At 32.7% G+C, this 7204-nt stretch overlaps 1 long non-coding RNA gene across 2 annotated transcripts; it reads left to right on the top strand.

Moving 5' to 3' along the window:
* Nucleotides 1-474: 474 nt before the first annotated feature.
* Nucleotides 475-1781, top strand: LOC139785116 (uncharacterized). 2 transcript variants are annotated; one of them, XR_011721819.1, is made up of 3 exons: nt 475-682; nt 1266-1417; nt 1636-1781. It is a non-coding gene; the product is annotated as an uncharacterized lncRNA (long non-coding RNA). The 2 variants fall into 2 exon arrangements; XR_011721818.1 differs by having other exon boundaries at nt 1266-1465.
* Nucleotides 1782-7204: the final 5423 nt, after the last annotated feature.

Below are 7204 nucleotides of genomic sequence, written 5' to 3'. Positions count from 1 at the left end.
GTTTACTGATTCAAAGTATCAGAAACATAGACCAATTGATCCATATCTGTAAATTCGTTCAATTAATGTTGAGATATTAAAAAGATACCTTAGGAAACTCACCATTCGGTCTGAAAAACGTGGAATATAGGGATGGGCGATACAGTATCGATATTCGTAATATCGATATTATTGAACTAAAATATCGATATAAAACATCGATAATTCAGGTACCGATATTTTAGTATATCGATATAAAATTCTCTTATATCGATATTCGATATACATTTGTTTCGGAAACGCGGAAACGTGCAAAACGTGGAAACTCTTGCCGCGCGGCAAAAAGCGACGCGGTAACCAATCAATATGCCGCTCAATCGTAGGAACCAAGAACCAGAAGGTTGGCTACCGTGTCGCTTCTCTTGCCGCGCGACATGCGTTTCCGCGTTCTGTGTGCAGGAGGCAGGAGCCAGGAGCCATTATCGTGCGTCGCGTGTCGCGTGTCGCGTGTCGCGTATTGTTGCTGCCTGTTTAGGCCTGTTGCATCGTATGTATATAACTACATACATCGTGTTGGCTATTGCCGCTGTTGGAGCCATAAGGCCCATAAAACAATGTGAACCGCTAAGTGAACCACAGCCTAATTACAACAATTACCGGTGCGAACGCGGAGAATTAGAAGACAAGACACCACTGAATTACCGTAAGTTCATTTTTATCTTAAATTTGTCTACGCTAAAGTGCAGAAAAACGCCATGTAGAGAGAGTCCTGATAAAATCACGTGGAAACTGTTTTCTTTTAACGATATCAAAAGATCTGCTCACTTCCATGTAGGTTAAGGAAGGTTTGTATTTTTTATTCATGCTGAAACTGAAATTTACGCATCCTAAAATATATCTGCTCTCCCTATAAAAAGAAGCAAATTTCAGAGACTCCTATCAATACCGGCCCAATGGCCCTAAATTTCTTATGTGTTTCTCATAGTTATTATTAAAAAGAAAGACTCATAAATTATTTGCATGTGTTTAATGTATTTGTTTTGCTTTTTCAGTATTGCTTGGTTTGGTAAGAAGATCAGAAGTTTTGATTTTCATTCCTTCATCAGAACACATCCTTCACATTTGTTGTGTATATTATCCCTAAAAAGAGTATGCATCTATTTCCATTGTTCCTTTATTAAAATAATTTTATCCAATTTAACTTATCCTTAGACTTTTTAGATTTAAAATTGTATTGTAATACTTATTTTATTTTATTTTATTAATTACTATATTTTGTGTTTTAGTGCCACCAAAGAGTACTCTCTGGAAGCATTTTATAAAAGGCTCAGAAGGCGCAGCATGCAGGGTGTGCCCACAATTCATAAAAACCTGTGGGAACACGACCAATTTACGATATCATTTACAACGAAAGCATCCAGACATTTATGATAAGATGGTAAACACTTCTGAGTCTTCTGACAAGCCCCAAAAACGGAAAGAAATAGTAATATTTCTAAATTTTTATAAAAAATAAAATATGTTAAGATAATTTATATAGAGAGATTAAAAATGGGAAATAAAATGGGAAATTAAATTTAAAAAAAAGTACTCTTGAATATTTGAAAATTTTAGCATTATAATTTTATTATAATACGAAAATTGTTTTATTAATAGCCAAGTGAAGATATTGCACATGAAGAAGAAGAAGAAGACGATGATGAACAACTAACACTATCTCCGTCGACAAGTTCGAAATCATCTGTACGTGTAAATTCATCAAAATTATGCAACCTTAAACAACGCAAAATTAAACAACCGAGACTGGAAAACGCATTTTTAAACAAAAGTCATTCCTAGGTATGTAAGCTTTACCATTTTATACCAAGTATATCTTATATAAAAAGAAGATATCACTTGAATTATATTGTTTTGCATTTTAAATTGGTTGTTTTGATATTAATTCTGCTAAAGTCTTTTAACGTAAATGTAGTTGTGATAGTTTGATTAGTATCTCTTTAATTACTACTTTCATATCTTTATATTAAAAAATAACTGTTTAATTGCTTTTCAGATAGAGGATCTAAAGCTTCGGACATCACAAACAAACTTGTATTTATGATCGCAAAGGACAATATGCCTTTGTCTACAGTGGAGAAACAAGGGTTCCAGACCTTTATGAAATGTGTGAGTCCGTTATACATCGTTCCAAGTAGAAAAGTAATAACTTCGCTAATTGAAGAAAAATATTTTTATTTATCAAATTTAATAAAAGAGGAATTGTCAAATGTAGATGACATAGCGCTTACGACAGATATTTGGACAGACTCACATACAAAGAGTTACCTCGGAGTAACTGCACACTATCACATAAATTGTAATAAAAAAACTGTTATGATAGGCGTCACCGAATTAAATGATAGGCACATATCCGATAATTTAAAAGAGTGGCTGCTCGAAATAGTTGAAAAATGGAGCATTTCATTACAAAGTATAGTTGTTGTCGTTTCTGATAATGCGTCTAACATCAAAAAAGCTATAATTGATGGTTTTGGAGAAAAAAAATCTTTAGGTTGTTACGCGCATACATTAAATTTGGTCCTCGCTAAAATCATAGAAGAAGATACAATTGTCAGTGCATTGTGCAAAAAAGTTAAATCTATTGTAACTTTCTTTAAAAAGAGTGTTCTTCTTTCGGATTAGTTGCGAGAACATTCCCACTTAACATTAATTCAAAGTGTTGAAACGCGGTGGAATTCCACTTTTGACATGCTTGAACGATTTATCCAATTATCAGATAAAATTGGACTTATTCTTTTGCAACATCCTACAGCTCCATCAATGTTATCTGCATTGGAATTGCAAACTATAAAAGAGTTCATGGAATTGTTAAAACCATTTAAAACAGCAACAACTATATTTTCTGGTGAAATGTACGTTACTGGTAGTCAAGTTATACCAATAATACATACATTAGCAAATCAGCTAGAATCATGCAAACCTACCAGTGAAGTAGGGTGTCACATGAAAAAAGTTTTGACACAAGAATTGCAGGCACGATTTAAAAATATCGAAGAAAAATCTCTTATTGCGATAGCTACTATTCTGGATCCCAGATTTAAAAAAATTCATTTTTTAGATAGAATTGCATGTTGTCATGCAATAAACAAAATAACAAATATTTTAAACATTGCGAATAAAGAAAATGTACATAAACAGCAGGAAAGTAATTTTGAGTATCAATCTGCAAATAAAAACGATGTTTTTTGGGCTTATCATGAAACATTAATACACAAATCTAAACAATATATTTCTTCTAATACTACGAACAATGAAATGCCCGAAGAGTTTAGATATTATCTTAATCAGGTACCCATTAATATCAATGAATGTCCGTTAAAATACTGGCAAGGTCATCCACATTCTTCATTAGCGAAACTAGCCAAGCGTTATTTAACAATTATAGCAACGTCTGTTCCGTCCGAACGTTTGTTTTCTCGAGCAGGAAATATTATAAATGATTTAAGAAATCGGCTAACTGGGCAACATTTGCAACAATTATTATTTTTAAATTCGCTGTCGATCGAGGATTGGCATTTGTGAAACATTATAATATTTGCAAAACATGCTTATATTTGTGAAATATCCTTATGTTACTTTAATAATATGTCTTTTAATAATAGGTTATTTTAATAATATTATAATATGTATACGTGAAATATCCTTTATATATAAAATATCCTTATAATATATATATTTATTACAATCAAGAAAGTTGTATTTTTTATTTTACCTCTTTTCCTTTTAAAACTTATATGTTTATTAATCCAGTCTTTTTGGGTATAATTAGTATAATTAGTTGGGTATATATAGTTCCTACACTAGCTTATCTACTTAAGAAAAACTCGATTAATGGATATTACTGTATTATATACTTTTACTTTGAAACCTGAGCTTTATAAAACTCGATTTTTTGTATCAATATTGGTAATATCGATACTTTTTTGATTGATATTTAGGTGTATCAATACTACGGCTATCGATACGATATATCGATACTACCGGGCTATATCGCCCATCCCTAGTGGAATACAGAGCCATGTACATAATGAATACTCTCTGCGAGAAGACTTGACGATCTTGTCGACACGACACACAATAATATGAAAGGTCTTGCAAGAACAAAGCACGATTTGACACCGTCACAATATTGCATGTATACCAATAGTAAAACCCCGATTTGCCAACAACCAAAGTTCATGAGCATGGATTACAATTTGCTCAAAACCGTGACATATGCATGATGCAAAAAATCCGTGTCATTTTGAGACGGTGTCAAATCGTGCTTTGTTATAATCCTCGCCGGTGTGTTGACCTACGACATGCCTCTTCTTGCAAGACCTTCCATATCATTGCTGTGCATGTGTCGTGTCGATAAGATCGTCAAGTCTTCTCGCAGAGAGTATTCATTATGTACATGGCTCTGTATTCCACGTTTTTCAGACCGAATGGTGAGTTTCCTAAGGTATCTTTTTAATATCTCAACATTATTTGAGATATTAACGTTCCCGATAACGAGAACAATAACGTTCATTTTTTATTTATGAGAACATAGTTTAGTTCAGGGAGGCAAGACAAGCAAGAATATGTCCATAGTTTAATAATCGGACCATTATTTCAAAATTAGGCATCAAAGGGTTAAGACTCGAGAAATCGAGATATGCAAGTCGTGTAAAGCATTTTCATCAATGTTTCGACTCAACTAAACGAGATCCGTGATAATAAATCACGATGGTTGAATATTTAATAATTTTTAATTTTCATAATTTGAAAAATCAACTTTGCTAATTGTGATCCGATTGAGTTCCAAAAGGTCTTATTTTGTTTCTTATGATCATAGAAAGACACCCATATACTTTTTATGCGGTATTTTCCATTATTATTTTCAAGTTTTCAAGTCAAAACTTGAAATAAGCGTTGGAGCGATTTATTATCGATATATTTGTGTTCAGGAGGGTAAACTAAACAAACCCATATGGTTTTTTATTTGAAATTTCCATTATTTCATTATGCGACTCATTTTAGTGGGATTCTTAATTATTAGTAATTATTTATAACAGATATGATATTCGTGTTTATATGAGCTTTACTAAGCATAATATATTTGATTTTATCAAGAAATATGAATTTTTCATAAGAACATGTGTTTTTGCAAATTTCGGTAAAATTCGTTAAAATCGTATAATTGATAATAATATAATTATTTCGATTGATTCATGTTTATTTGAGTAAATGTAAAGACCAACGAGGTAATCAAATCCAAAAGTGAAGTATCGGCACTTACGAATTTCCTGACCTGGTTGGAGACCGTGAAGGAAAACGCCACGGACGGTGTAATTTTGGTTTATCACGAGCCGCACCTATATGATTTTCAACTCAGAAATATTAATATTTCAAATTGACACATATTCTTAGGGGAAGTGACACGCTTTCGTAATTTGATACTTTTGCGATATTTAATGACGTATTCGTGTTTCTTAATACAAACTAAAGCCAATAAAAGCTTTGTCTGACGCAAATCGGATGATTATTAAAGAAGTAGGCTTAACTTGGTAAATAATTAGATTTCGATAATTATGTGAGCAAAATAGCATAGAATGCAATGGTTTAGCATGACATTTAATATTCTAAAGTAAAAAATGCGAAATGTTCATATTTGAATTGCAAAAACATGTTTCTTCGAAATATTCATATTTCTTATCAAAATTGTATATCTTACGCTTAGTAAAGCTAATCCAAACATGAATATCACACTTAATATGAATAATTATAATTAATTAAGAATTTTGTCAAAAAGTTTCGCATAATAAAATAATGGAAAATTTAAATAAAAAATCATATGGGCTTGTTTAGTTTACCCTCCTAAACACGAATATAATGTTTATTTATTGCTCCAACGCGTATTTCAAGTTTCGACTTGAACTTGTGAAAATCTATAATAATTGAATAAATCGCTTACAAACTATATGGGTAGCTTCGTATGGTCAAAAGAAATAAAACAAGCCTCATTGCAACTCGATCGGATCGTTATTGACAAAGTTGATTTTTTCAAGTATGGAAAATGAAAATTGTTAAATATTCATAAATCGTTAATTATCACTACAGATCTCTGTTAGTGGCATCAAACCATTTATAATAAGGTTTTACTCGACTCGAATATCTCATTATTTAGGGTAGTTACCATTTTAGGACTATTTTTGTTCTAATTGTCCGATTCGTTAATTATCGATATTTTTGCACTTGTCTTATCTCCCTGAACCTATCTATGTTATCAAAACTCAAAATATAACGCTATTTCAAATTCTCACAATAACTTCACCCTTTCGGTACGCACATGGAATGCGCTATGTGAATCAAATAAAAAGCATGTGGCTACGTTTGTCTTATCAAAATACATGAAAAAATATCATATTTATCCGTCTCAAGTCCTTAGACTTGTTTTTAAGAAAACTATCGCGTTTCCAAGTCCTCAAAGTTTACTGACTATCTATATACACTTAAGGGGATCCTGCAGCCGTATGATTTACCGACATTATCGTTTTTAGATGGATCTTTTAATTGGCTTTATAGAATTGCAAAAATCTTTTACAGGATTAAAGTCCGCACAAAAATCTAGGGTAACAAACGCGATTTTATATCAAAAACATCAAAAAATTAAAAATATTACTTATTTGGGCACATACAGCTGTCACCTGACGACAATATTTGCTTAAAACAAAAATTCTGCAGTTTATACATACATAATGTTTATCATCCTCCCTTGGGAAAACATGTAGGAATAATATCGTGTAAGTAGAAGTAAGATTCAATGCGTACAAAAAAAGATCCATCTAAAAATTATTTTAGTAATGCAAATACGGATGCAGAATGACAAGAAGAGCAGTGTTGCGTGCAACAGTAGTTGCCGGATCTTGTCAGAGATGGCGCTGCAATCGCAGCCAGGACCGCGCGAACAGCGCTGTGAGCGTGAATTGGACCCGGGACTGCAGCCCCCTTGCCCGTTCTAGACAGGAAGGATGATCCTACTCGCGGCTCATCCTAGTGAGTAGAGTAGACGGATAAAAATAATTGATTATCCATGATTTTTACCCGTCTACACTACTCACTAGGATGAGCCGCGAGCAGGATTATCCTCCAGTCTAGAACGGGCATCTTCTGTATTGTATTATATATATACAGGGTGTCA

This window comes from Temnothorax nylanderi, unplaced genomic scaffold, assembly GCF_030848795.1.
Source record: "Temnothorax nylanderi isolate EJ_2023f unplaced genomic scaffold, tnyl_v1.0 TNYL_tig0741_pilon, whole genome shotgun sequence".
Lineage (NCBI taxonomy): Eukaryota > Metazoa > Arthropoda > Insecta > Hymenoptera > Formicidae > Temnothorax > Temnothorax nylanderi.
Note: the sequence above shows the minus strand (reverse complement) of the source record. Positions and strands in the feature narration are given on the sequence as shown.